This window comes from Betta splendens, chromosome 4, assembly GCF_900634795.4.
Source record: "Betta splendens chromosome 4, fBetSpl5.4, whole genome shotgun sequence".
NCBI classification, from domain to species: domain Eukaryota; kingdom Metazoa; phylum Chordata; class Actinopteri; order Anabantiformes; family Osphronemidae; genus Betta; species Betta splendens.
Window position 1 is genome coordinate 9681379 of NC_040884.2, and position 14116 is coordinate 9695494.

Below are 14116 nucleotides of genomic sequence, written 5' to 3' on the forward strand. Positions count from 1 at the left end.
TTTTCTTTCAGACCAGATCATGCTACAGTTTCAGTGACCTTGTTTATGTCAAGTGTTGTACATTTTAATTCATACAAAGGCAGAGTGATACAGTATTTAAATGAGGCACCCAATAGGCCATTACCCTCCAGATTGGCTGCCTGCGAATTTACACTGAACCACAACTGTTTGCTTTACACTGATTAGTACCATTTTCTCCATTAGCCCTTCTGATGAAGCCACGCGAACTCAAGTGCCACTTTGTGATGATGGCCATGTGCAAACGAGATCCCGATTAATGGATCATAGAATTGTTCATTAGCACTCCACCTGCCAGAGCGGTCCTTGAAAAATGCAAATTGGTTGTTGTTTTTCCTCCCCTCCCCCCATCACCTTTCAAGTGGTATTTGAAGTACAGCCGCGCTATTAGTCACATTTGGGTCTGGGTAACGGGATTAGGGTGGAGGTTCAGCTCAGACCTACATGCACAGAACAGCGCTTGGTCTAGTAACAACCCAGAGCTCCATTCCTTGTTCCTGGCAGATCGTTCGAGTCAAATGAATGTGTTTAGATGTCCTTGAATTATTAAACGTCTGTCATTGCAGACAGTATCTGACTCAGATTCAATAGATTTATTTTTTATTGTCTGCGACACCACCGCCTACTTCTTTTCAACACAACACTTACTGAAGTACGGAAAATGGATATGAATCCAGGATGTAATAAAATAACACCTGCTCTCTAATCCAATGAGTTAGCACCGCTTCCTGAGTGGTCTAATATCATTGAACCAACACCACACATCACCACTTTGTCCAAAGCATAGTCACCGAACCCGTTGCCTGCGTGGTTTCTCTCTGACACTGTGGGTGCTAAGAGCAAAGACCACATTGTGTTAACAATTGACATATAAAAACAGTAGCAGTTTATTTATGTTTTGGTAAATTTCCATTGTGCTTCATTAAAAAACAAACACCTGGCACATCACTGGGGACTGTTTTAAGTTTATCTTCTAGGAGTCTAGACTACTGTTCATAACCAAACATGACCGCAGCACACACATTACTAATTACATGTTATTAAACAGACAGTCGTGTGGTTTGCTGATTTACAAATGTCAGTAGGGAACAATACAAAACCATGAAACCTCTGGGAGAATGTGAATAAAAGTAGGTCACAAACATTTTTTTGAGATTTAAACTAAATGTGTAGAATTTCAGCATCTGTAGCATAATGTCACTCCTCCCAAATTGCCAAACGTGTGATCCCGCTGTAATCCTGAGCATACGCACAGACAGACTAGCACAGCATTCCTTCAGATACCTGAGAGTGATGGAGAAGGCTCCGTGGGGGATTGTGGAGATTAGGTGTCTTCCTAGATTAGGGCTGACAGGGCGCCACGGCTCATCCCCTCTCTCCCCTGGGTATTTACACAGTACTTGGCTGGCCCACAGGTGGCTAATATGCTGCTAGCAGGTCTTCTTCACCCTTTACGTTTTTACGTTCAGTGTGTGTGTGTGTGTGTGTGTGTGTGTGTGTGTGTGTGTGTGTGTGTGTGTGTGTGTGTGTGTGTGTGTGTGTGGAGACAGATCGGCAAGTTTAAAGGTGCTGAGAGGCTGCTGGATAATCAATCAAACAAACACAAAAAGAACTCTGCACACAGATGTCTCTGCGACGCCATATCACACGATGCATCCACAAATAAATGTACTTCACAAACTGCTTGCACCGAGTGCAAGTAAACGCCCCATGTTGTTGTCAAATGTTTACTCATCTGCCCTCAGATGGGATTACTAGATAAATGCAGAAGGAAAGAGCACAGCGCTAACCCTGAACTGCGAGCACATCATGCAGTGAACTGAAGACGAACTTGAGCTTCAACTTAAAGACTGATGACCTGACAATACAATTTACACATTAACCCAACTCTAACTCTGAGACACATAGAATCTTTGCTATTAAAGATTTAAAATAGTTCAGTCAAAGTAGACACAAAAGGATAAGGAATCAGGAGGGATCGGATGTTTTATTTTTCTTTTCACAGCAGAACATTAAGCAGAAACAATCCAAGCACGTGTTTCATGTTGCCACTGTGGTCCCGTAATGGATTTTCAGTGTTTCTCTGCCTCTTGGGGGTTTGTTCATATAAGCAATTAATTTTATCTTGTGTATTTATGTCAAGCAGAAAATATTGTTATTCATCATCTTGAGTAAGTGTAGCTTCTAGCTCAATTGGCATTTTAATCTATTACAAAGTAAGTCTGTAGCGAGGATGAAAGCGCAAAGGAGAGAAACCCAGAATGCCTGTTTACTTTGGAGCACAAAGGGAAAAAGTGCAGATGGGAATTACATCAGGTGTTTTAAGCTTAGATAACACGAAACCGTCTCAGCCTGAACCACCGACATTATTTCTACTCTGTAAATCAGTAGTACAACAACATCTTGCCAATTAACAAATACTAATCCCTCTTTTCAACCCCATTTAATGCCCGTTTTTTTTCAGAATGCAACACTTACCTTTAGCAGAAATGGAAATTGCTGTAAAATAGCTGTGTAATTAGCATATTTGCAAGGTTATTCTACACAGACCTGCCGGTTCGTTAATCCATTTACCTGAAATTACTTACTGTGTTTTTTATTTTACTTCTGCAATTGCACTAAAAACAATGAAATTGGACATGTTATTTTTGTCCTTATCAGTTTGTGGGAGGAATTATCTGAAGAGAACAGGCCCAACCAGTGTCCAGGAAGGTACGGGCCATTTCAACAAATACCGAGTGGGTCAGTGAGTAGGAGTCAGTGGTGTAGGTTGGTACTGTGTTGTTGTGGGATCATGTCCAGAGTACAAATGTTTCTATGAGCTCTACTGTTTTTTCTTTTGCTTTCCAACAACTTCTCTGTACAATTCAAAACCCGAAAAGAGCTAGAGGTTAGTCTCCAAAACATTGCTGCAGCCGACCCTGACACTGCTGCAGAAACAAATTATTCACAATTTCAGTTCACGTCACATTATAAAAGCTGCTCCAGCATATTGCAGCTTAATTCTATAGGGTTACCTTCTATAGTCTTTTAATGCTTTCTTAATTAATTTACAGTAAATGTAAATCATTTGGGCCCATTTAAAAAAATAGAAAGCATAGTTCAGAAAAAACAGTTCTGAGCTGCAACAATGAAAAAGGCGTTTTAGCAAAGCTGGGTATGGATTTACACCTGGGCTTTAATGATGTTAAATGATGATAAACAGACAACATAAAGCTGGTGATGAATAGCCTGAATACCTATAAACATATTCATACTTCTCCCATCTCACACATCATCTAATGGCAGGAGCTTTGATAAGGCCAGGTTGTGTAGGAGTATTACTGCACCGAGCAAAAAAAAGAAACAAAGAGCACCCTCCAAATCTGAGAACACCGCTCTGCCGGAACGCACAAAAGGTAGAGGGATATTCTGACAGAATGCATTTAATTGCCAGAATAATATATTTAGAAGGGAACAAATGCTGAAAAAGAGAAATATTGATCATGCTTTCCTTCCTCCATTCGACCTGCAGTCTTCATAGTTTGAAGAAGTGTAAAAGTCTGTTGAAGAAGGTCCGTAGCTGAATGTGGACTTACCGTCCTCCAAACACTTCTCAGACGTTCACTACCCACAAACCCCTTCTCCCCGCGTGGCTGCCGTGCCCTCAGCTTGCACCGCTCGCCGCCGCCGCCGTGCACTACAGCGCGTCAACAGATGGCCGCATTCCAGTCTAGTCTAGTGAGTTAGCGCTTGTTAAAGAGACGCCACATCAGGCGCCTTTTTATTTTTTTATTTCTTTCCGTGACCAGCTTGAACCCGTTAATGCCGCTTGCGTGGGGCTGACACCTTGGGAGCAGATGTGCAGGAGATATAAATGAGCGAGCGGGAGACGGGACTGGAGTATTTCAGTGCGGCTGCGAACGAGGTTGGGCCTAGATAATCACAGGAAGAGTGATGACGGTAATAACCATTACTGGGCTGCGTGATAGGCCCCGTGGTGATACTTGTTTACAGTTATTAGTCAGTGCCGGATGACACACATTAATAACGTGTGTTTGCATGTTCCAGTAGGAAAGAGATGAAGTGTTACGGGATGGAAGTCTGTGCGTCTGAATTTGTGCCTGGCTGTTTATGCGTTAGAGTGATTGTTTTCACATTTGCGAGACTTCTCATGAAGGCATCTTTGTGTGCATGTGTATTTAGGTGTGTCGGCATACATGCGCGTGCTTAAGTGTGTTTTTGCAGCTCTGTTTCTGCTCAGTATCCATCTGCAGTGGAGCCATCCATCAATCTGTCGACTCCCCGGCCCACCGTATCACCTTTCCTCTTCCCTCTCGCATTCTTCCCATCCTTCTCTTTTATCTCACGCCTCGCTCTTTTCTTCAGCCCCCTCTCTCCCATTCTACTTCATCGCCGTCACCTACTCACGGGCCTATTTTAGGCATTTACCACTAAGTTGCCACAAGTGGATGAAAAAGCATATATGTTTGCTTTTCAAGTTTTCTGGAAAGTTTCCCTGGTTCTACTTGGATCTACGATGGAACATTTCTGGTTTTGAGGGTTCAAGAGTAAAAACCTCCTCTGCAATCCAAAAACACTCACACTCTAATTCGAGCAAGGCAAGAAACTGCCTTCCACAGTTTTCCCACTTAATAAAAAACACACACACCTACACCGACACACACTCACACACACACGCCAGGACCTTTCATCTGTCTAAGGCCATTTCCTCCACTCCTGAGGGCACCCACTGGAAGAAACTTGCTGAGGTCAGCGTAATTGTAGCACCCTTGATCAATGCTCATTTGCTTGTATGGGTGCCGTCTCTCACTGCTTCTCTCTCCTGACACTGAACCAAACTCCAGCCAGGCCATGCATCATTCATAAGGGGCACGAGGCTGCGCTCTCTAACCTCTAGGCCACGGCTGCCCCCTCAGCGCCCTCTGTGACTTTGGCTCGTCTCCTGCCTGTCTGCTAATGAACACTGAGCTCTGTTGCCATCTAGGTGAACAGGATATGACCGTCAACAAACAAACAGAGTGACTCACAGTTGAACCGGGGCTTGAGGCAGCGGATTGTGTCGAATGACACAGATCATGTAAATTACTTGCCTATTTTGACTATTCCCATCCCCTGAGAATCCTCATTTTAATTCATTTACTCAACCCTGAGCTCTGCGTGCACTGCAAATGTCATTACATGGCTACAATCTGGTTAAGATGATGCTGTAATCATTAGAAACACAGTTAGGATCCGTTCAAACTAAATACAATAAAGCTACACGTGCCAGCTGAAGGACTCTAGGCAGTCACGGACAAACAGGGAGCTGGAAACAGCCATAGGATGTAACCCACTGCTGCGAGATAGAAAACAGAGCGCGCTCCTCTCTCCTCTGTGCTTTTGCCATCTACAGTACCTGTGAGGACAGACCTCTGACATCCACACTCAGGCATGTACCTGGTCACAGCAGGGCTCCTCTGGCTATAGCCACACATGGCGGGTCAGGCAGGTGACCCCAGGTGTCAATAAGGTGAAACCCACTGGATACAGCATGACTCAGATGCGAACAAGATGACAAACTTTACTCCTGTTTGCATGAAATATCACTTTTTTGTAAGTATGCCAAACAAAACTCTGGGTTATAATGTTATGTATGCACATTAGGAAGAAGGAAGAAATGCAATTGTGTATTTTATTCAGTTCTAGCCAGCGTGTAATGGCAGAGGAGCTAACCTTCATATATGATAATGTCCAGAGCTACAGGAGTTGCCAGCACTGCTGTGCACAGAGGCCTGAGATGTGGGATGGGCTGTTGACGGCTGCGACTAAACCAGCCTCACATATACACGTATGCACAAATGACAGAAAAATAAGTGTAACCACGCGTGGAAGGAAACAACATCAAGCAGACAAATCTCTGCCTTTGATCTGTGCATCCCAAGGCTGTTAAAGTCAAGGCTGCAAATTAATATTTCATTATCCACAGCACAACTGCACAGGAAATCACAATCTTGGCCACGTTCCTTTTTCCCCCCCCCCGTATCGCCTCACCCACTAGACCGGCACTTAAAAGTGCAAGCAGGCAGGGAGATGGGTAATCAGGAGGCATTATGTAAATAACTTCCTCTGCTGCTGAGCAGGAGCCATGTGTATTTAAACCTTCCTGCTGTTCCCTCGTTTCGGCGTCCACCGGCGCCTAGTCATTAGTTAGGAAAGCCTAGGAAACAAGGTAATGGGGGAAAGCGGAGCGGCGCGGCACCTGCAGCATTAGTTGGCATCTTTTTACCTATTGTGTGGTCGGCATAACAAGGCGGCGCTGCCCGACCCGACCTGGCTGCATCTGTGGCGGCGCAGCATCGTCTCCTGTCCGGCGGATGCAAAGCCCATATGAAAGGCAGGGGCCGTTTGCCTGCGTGTGGGTGTGTGTGCGTGCGCGCACGCATCTGCCAGACGCACAGATCATAAAAGTCAAACATTCCCATAAAGGCTGTGCGAAACAATAAGGTTGCTATGAGCGGAGGCCTCGCGCCTCCCACTCCTCCCTGCGTCTCCCCTTTGCCCTCCCCCATCGCCTCATCTCTGCTTTGATCACTGCCCTTTCTTTTCGCAGGCCTCCTTCGTTCTCTACCAACACACACACAAACACCATCTCTGTGTGTTTTCTCCTCCTTTCTTCCTAGGGAATCACCTAGACTTTGATCTGCATCACAGACTTGCACATCCCTTTCCTCTTTCTTGTTCCTCCCTTGCTGTTCATCTGTCCTCTCCCATCTTTAGGCTCCACACTTTTGGTCCTGGGTGTTTCTCCCGTTGATTCCTTGCTTACTGTATGCTTTCTTTATAGTAACACATAAGACAATCAAGATCAACCCGGATTTTATAGCTTATTATATCCTCAAAACATAAACAATCTTCAAATGTGCAATGGCAGTGGACAAAGCAGTCACAAATTCATACTGCAATTAAACAACAGTGACTTTTTCCTAAGTATTTGATCCATGTTGAACAATCACAGGACAAACAGAACTGCAAGAAGGCGCGCATCAGGAACTCGTTCAGCATGACTTTGCTCTGGCAGTGGCTAATTGAAGACTTGAAAGAGATAAAGATTTAAGGAGAGAGAGAGAGAGAGAGAGAGAGAGAGAAGGACAATGATGAATGGCAAGCGTATCATAGGCCCCTGTATCTCCCATCAGTCCTCTTGCCTCCCCACATCATTTGAAGAAAGTAGTAGCCATGGCAACAAGGACAAAGAAGGGCAGAGCGAGAAGTAAGTATGAAAGTGTGCAAGAAAAAAAAAGGAAGCAGAGGAGGCAGAGTATAATAGATGGAGAGTAACACGGGATGGATAAAGGGCAAAATGAGAGGGGGGGAGGCCTGAAGAAGCAGCGGGAGGATGCAGACAGGTCATCTCCTCCGAGGACCGACCCTGAGCCAACGACAGGTACTTCCTGCTGCCTGAAGACACGAGCCCCATGAGGACAGTGACATTTGCAGGCATCACGTCTCAAGGGAAGCAATTTCACAGACACGGTATACTGCTGCAGGAAGTTCAATTTAGCAAATTTGGACCTGCGGGATCATAAAACTTCACCAGCCGCCGTGTTCTGACCTGTGGTCGTCGCCGTGAACTTAGTTCATGCTTCAGCATCTAAAAAACATGCAATGGTGCTACATTTGGCTCTTCATTCGCAGTTTGTCTTTATTTATCTACATCTACAACACAAACTGTTCATGTAATTCATTGTTTTGAATTCTTGAGTTTGCCAAGTTGACAACATAATGCAGCAAATTCAGATCAAACTCCACACAACAATGACGTTTAATATTTTCTAGTGTGGTAAAAAAATAAATAAATAAAAAATCATTGTCCCAGTAATTGGTCAGCAAATTTATGCTGCAAGCAGCAATTATCCCAAACTAATTACCACACTGCATCGCTGTTTGACTCTACAGTCACACACCATGGGTCCGGACGCTGAGACGCGCCTCGTGTCTCACTGAGCTGCAGCCTGACCCGAGCATCGCACTGGACGAAAGAACGATGCCCCCGGTGGACTTTAACGAGGCGCCGTCACTTAGCGAGGAGAGGTCACGTTTAGGGGAACCCTCGTTAGTGCGACGGAGAACGACGCCGGGCCACTGTCATTAGTGTCATTACGGGGCGTGTATCGAGTCATCCTGCGCTGCAGACATCTGACTCAAATGGAGCCATGTCGACGGCTGCCAGAACAAACTGTCCCGAGATCTTTTCCCTCTCACTTTCAGTCAGCGAGCTCAGTTCACTTACAGATTTATTACTACGTAGTAGCCAACTGATATCCAGCATCTCTCCAGGAACAATAAGGGGAACTTCAAGTGACAATTACAAAAATAAAATAAAATAAATTATATTTTCATGACGACCTTGGCTTTATTTATTATAAGCATAACAGATTTTAGGTATGAATGGAGTGGGCTCAGGTCACACTGCAGCCGTGTACTGCGTATATAACATATGTGGCATTATGGCGGCGCTTCAGCACGCCACCTCACTCTCCTGCCGCCACACAGCTCACCTGAAAGCCAATTTGTCTCTCACTGCTACTTCTGCTCCTGCACTGGCTTCCAACGTTCACCTATCGAGTCAGAGTCCAGTCCCCCTAAGAGGATAGTTGTTATCTGCACTCCCTGCTGTGCCGAACAGTGAAACACCTGGGTGAGAACATGCCAGGGAGAGCCGGTGGTAGAGCTTTTGATGCTTGGGATTAGAGTTTCCGAGCATGTCTGTGAAACCGTGAATCCGTTCCAGGTACGGCTTGTGGGCGGGCGACGGACGAGAGGGGAGGAAACGCGATAGCCTTTGCACCTCATGCAATAATGTGAGCATGTTTAAAATGCAACAGATGTATTGTGGTTTGCTCTCTAAGAAATTGCTTTGGTTGAACTCAGACAGCAGGGCACGGTCCCGTTTTCAATCAAGATTACTTGTGTCTGGAACTTCAGACACTATAAATCAATCCACGCAAATAAACTCTGCCAACATAGACTCTGCTAAACAAATTTCCATTGTATAAATCGCAGAGTATTAATAGGAACAATACCACAAAGCTTGAACCTCCGAGTCGTTTCCATATCACCTACAAGGCTCAGTGTCTCCAGAGATTCTACAGATCTTGAGGGGGTGAGTGAGCTTGGTGGCAGCTGGACCTGAAAAGGAAAGCGCTTGACGAGTCCTTCTTCTCTGTCTGGGGAACATTCTTCCCGTGGATTTACATTATTGCATTGCATACATTAAATTGTTTTGTTGCCTTCTGTTCGTGTGGGCACGTGTTCTGTCTGCTGGTGGGGGGTAAAAGGCCAAGTTCGTGCTACAGAGGCCGATGAGAGGATATATCGACAAGTGTTTTCTTCAATATGGGCATGGAAAAGAACACATCTCTCCCGAAGCCATTCAGACTCTCACTGTTTGACACAGATGACCAATCCTGACTAACTTGCTAAAGTAAAACTGCGCAGTGAAAAAGTTCTGCAGGGACCTTATCTGCCACAGGATTAGATTTTCTAGTAACAACACGTCTGCGGCGGCGCAATCCTCCTTGTGTTTTGCTTTCTGTAAATAATGTAGCCCTCACTCTTTAAAAAAAAAGAAAAATACAGTATGCTGACAGATTACCAAGACGCACACAGTGATCGGGCAGATGATGACTCCCCACCTTGATGAAACTGAAGAAGCGTTTAGAAAAAAAAGAGGTGAAATGGCTTGGACAATTTCAGCCAGCAGCGATGGAGCACCTGTGGGACCGCTCTCGCTCGCTTGGGCTGATGCAGTGACAGATTCTATGTAGCCGCCTCCAGACTGGACCTCCGTGACCCAGAAAGCCTAAATAAATGTAGGGCTGGCAGCAGAGCAGCCAGGAAGCAGATTATGACAAGTGGAGCCATGATGAGGCACCTAGAGCCACGCACAGGCTGCACCGGCACATGCTCAGGCAGAGGGTGCTCGGCGGATGCTCAAAGGGCCTGTCAGCCGCTCGCTCGCTCACTCGCTCGCCAGTTCACTCCTGCTCTTCTTCCTTCACAGGTCTTAATCCTCTGCTCCTCATTTTGATGTGGCAGGACTTTGGGCTATTACTATAATTGGACCACCCTGGCTCTGGGGAAGGTGTGTCTGTGCGTGACTCAGAGGACCAGTTTATAAGTGACTAAAAACATGGTTGCTTTCATTTCTTATTTTTTTTCATTTGAGTGCAACTTTGTGATTTAGGACCAAGCAGGTGCGGAGCGCAGCGGGCCGGTCCAGCGCCGTGTCCATCTTCGCATTGCTCTGCTGAAATATGTACAGACTTCCCCATAAAAGTCATCATCTGGATGGGAGCATATGCTTCGCTGAAACCTGGACGTATCTTCCAGCATTGATGGTGCCGTTTCAGATGTGCAAGCTGTCCGTTCCCAAGGTATTAATGCACTCTCACGCCATTAAAAATGCAGGCCTTTGAACTGCACGCTGATAACAAGCCAGATGGTGTCCAGAGCCGGCCGGGCCCACGGTTTCCATAAATAATGTCCAATTTCAATTCATCCGACCATAGAATCGTTTTAGAATAGTTCTGAGCTTTGGCCGAGAGAATCTTCTTGCTTTTCTTTGCACAGTAGAAACCTTAGTAGCATTTAGCAAACCTAACTGTGTTCACAGTGATTCTTCCTGAGCTCATGCAGCCCTGTATGTTACAAATTCAAGCCTCTTTTCCTGCCGTCTGATGCAATTAATTATTTCAGCCTCGTCCCTTGTGATGACATTAAGTACAGGAGATAATGATGTAGTCAATGTCATCCCCACTTCATATACTGCAGGTGAGCATGAAATACTACAGACTACAGACTGATGAACCTGTCTTTACCTCCGGGAGACGCCGACTATCCAAGATGCTCCTTTTTTATATCCAGTCATGGAACTGACCTGTTGCCAATTAACCTAATTAGCTGAAAAGTATTCTTCCATGCTAGTAATATTAACAGTGACTGTCAGTTCTAACAGAAGCCCAAATGAGCCTCTGAGGCTGCTGCGACGTGCAGCTTTCTCTACCGTCCCATGACTGTAATTATGCACTAACCTTTAACATCTGCATGTGTTTGCTAAGAAATGATTAGTGAAGCCGAAAAGCTGAGCCTCCAGCGAAAAGCTTTCAAGGCAAGTCTATAATCTATAGCTATATGGAGCCAATTACGCCGCTAGTAGCCTGAGATGTGTGTTTTATATTAGGGCAACAGTTCCGTCATGTTGCAGTATGCGTGCGCATGTGTCTGCGCCGGCCGACTCCGCGGGTTCGCTTTCGCGGCCCTGTCTCTGATCTGCGTCTGCTGTGTTGTGTCTGCGTCTGTATTGTTAACGATCTGTTTATGTCTGGGCGGGAATGCTCACCTGAGCGCCTTGGCCCAGCAACAAAGCCCAACACCCTCGGCCGGGTCGTCTGTCAGCGTGAGCGTATCAATCTGCGAGGAAACCGTAATCACAACTCAAACCACATGAATGGATGTGGATTCTCCCACCGTTATGAAATGTTTCTACTTGTCCTGGTTAGCAGACAAATCTAGATCCTGAACGGCGCATCGAGGCTGATGTCATTGTGAGATGGCTGTGTGCGATAAGCACACAGGCACCGTTAACCCTGCATTCACACAGTAGTAGCTGTTTGCAGAGGATATGAGCTAGGGCCCCGCTAACACGTACAGCAATGGGCCGCTGTGATGGACACGAGTGCCCTGTCACTCACGTACACATCTGGGCTTTTGTCACCAGAGACGCACGCCGAGACGGATGCAGTCACATACGCCGACACTCACCGGTTCACACCCTCTGGTCGTCTCCCAGAGGCGCCGTCCGTCAGTCAGTGTCACTCGCGACGTGCCAAGAAAAGCGAGGCGGACGCTCGCATTCCCCAGATCCCGGTGCTCCCTCAAAGCCTGTAATGACACATTGAGGAGGTCAGCCTGGCCATGAAGGATTATTGAATTCCTCATAAAGGTGGATGACAGGTAAGGAGGTGGGCTGACACGCTACGGCTGAAACACGTTGAGCGGTGAACGCTGCTTACAGCAACTTGATCATTTTGTGACGACCTGGAATTTTTCACCGAGGGCTTCTTTACCAATAACCACGCGTGGACACTTACGCAGCTGACGCTGGTGATTTTGCACTTGTGTGAAGACGACGTCTTTGAGTGATGCTCAACAAGCTGAGCATCGCACGCGCGCTCTCGTCTCCGTCCCTCTCATGGCTACAGCAGGTGATTATCTTCCTCGCTCTTCCCTCTGTCCTTGTCTCTTTTTCTGCCTCTCTCTAACTTTATGTCATGTTGTCAACAATACCCTCTCCAGGGAAATGTCTTGCTTTAGGCAGTACATGAGACTGTGTATTATACTCTCTGGATCCTTCCGACTCTCCCTCCCTGCATGTCATCTGCCCCGGCCTGTCGGTGGATGGCAACCTAACAATCCAGACACAAAGATGAACCTTATAGCAGCAGTCAGATCCGTCCAACGTATGTGTTAGTTTATTTGGAAACAATGTGTTTAATTGAATCTAATGGTCAAACAGATACAAGGTTGAAAACAACAACGAAACCTTTTATCTTTAGGTGAGATCTCATGAGACAGGAACAATCATCATGGTACACTGATAATGGACTGCAGCCCTTAATTTGCCGTTTGAGCTTCACTCAAGTGTTTGAATGAAACAGCAAATCAAGGGCATCAATGGGTTCTCGCTTTAAGAAAAGGCTGCTGTGAAAGTCAGGCCTGTCCTCTCCCATTTCGACATTGTGTTGATCTCACATAAAACGCTGAGTTAAAGCACAAGGAAAAATCTAAAATATTTCCTTTGTGTGAGAACTTTTTGTTTGTTGTAACAGACCTCAAATCATTATCTGCCGATCAGGCCAAAAACAAAGCTTTGCAGCATGGTCCACTGAATTTTTTTTCTCTTGTTTGCTGGCTTCCAGCTGCTTTTCTCCTTTTTCTATTTCATTTTTTTTTTCAAGCAGTGTTGTTGCTTCTGCTACCGCTGCACTGAGCACACTCACAGGCAGCAGGAAACGACAGCAGCTCGTCCAATTAGTAGCTCGTGCCTTTCTGCAGGCATTATGATCAGTTGTTAATATGGTAGAGGAGGAAGTGTACTTCATGAATGTACTGTTTGGTGGCCTAAAGCACTACATTGACCCCACGTGAGGGCGGTTCCTGTATTATGCTAGCATGAGCCGCCTGGATGATAGATGGACACAACACCAGGATGGGACAACCTGAAAACGGAAGCCATTATGTGGAATCTTTTCAAGTCAACCAGTTAAAAGGGCAGGTCAAACTGGTTTGCTGTAAACATATCAGCTGTTGTCCCGGACAGGTGAGGACAGCCGTCATCGCTTTATCTTTCAGCTTCTCCACCTACACCCGCTCCCGCCTTCCTGTGTTCTTTCACAGGGCTACTGTATGAATGGTACTGCATGATGACAGATTTAAACGCTGACGTGGGTGCAGAAAACAAAATGCGTTCGAGGAAGAGGAGGGGAGGGCGAGACATAATAAAACTCTTATCTGCTTGGAATCTGAAACCAGAGAAACATGCCGGTATGCGCCGCAGCGTTTCTGCTGCGCTGCGATAAGACAGACAGTTTCAATATGTAAAACAAGGACGACTGAAGCCAGACCCAGGACACGATGACTTAGGAACAAGGCAGAAATTATGAGTGGGTTAGATGTTTACACAGCTACTGTATGTGGTGGAGCAACACAGCTGACATTCACATGATGTTTTCAGGAAAAAACAAGTTGGTGACACATTCTATAGCTACAGTACCATCATTATGTAGTTGACGACAAAGTAAACATTATGTACAGTAATTAATTGTCCAGCCTGAGTTTTTTTTTCTATATAAAACAGATAAACAGACAAACAGACAATCAAATGACTGTAACAGGCTGCTGATCTACATTGGAGGAGCAGCAGCAGCTGGAAAACCTACAGGCTGGCTACATGTGCATCACAGTAGTTACTGTAGGTCACAGACACAGACACATTTGGTTCCACTTGTCTCCTGAGCACATGTGTAAAAGAACAACTGATGACTCCAGTGCACAT

The 14116-nt window shown here is 45.7% G+C and overlaps 1 long non-coding RNA gene across 7 annotated transcripts in view; it reads right to left on the reverse strand.

The window, feature by feature from the left end:
- Nucleotides 1-14116, reverse strand: part of LOC114853044 (uncharacterized) — a 101915-nt gene that overhangs the window by 54158 nt on the left and 33641 nt on the right. For all 7 annotated transcript variants that reach the window (XR_008694357.1, XR_005897510.2, XR_008694358.1 and 4 more), the window contains 3 exons: nucleotides 12153-12467; nucleotides 11824-11943; nucleotides 11402-11472 (listed from right to left, as the gene is read on the reverse strand). This is a non-coding gene — a long non-coding RNA (uncharacterized LOC114853044). The remainder of the gene's footprint in view (nucleotides 1-11401; nucleotides 11473-11823; nucleotides 11944-12152; nucleotides 12468-14116) is intronic.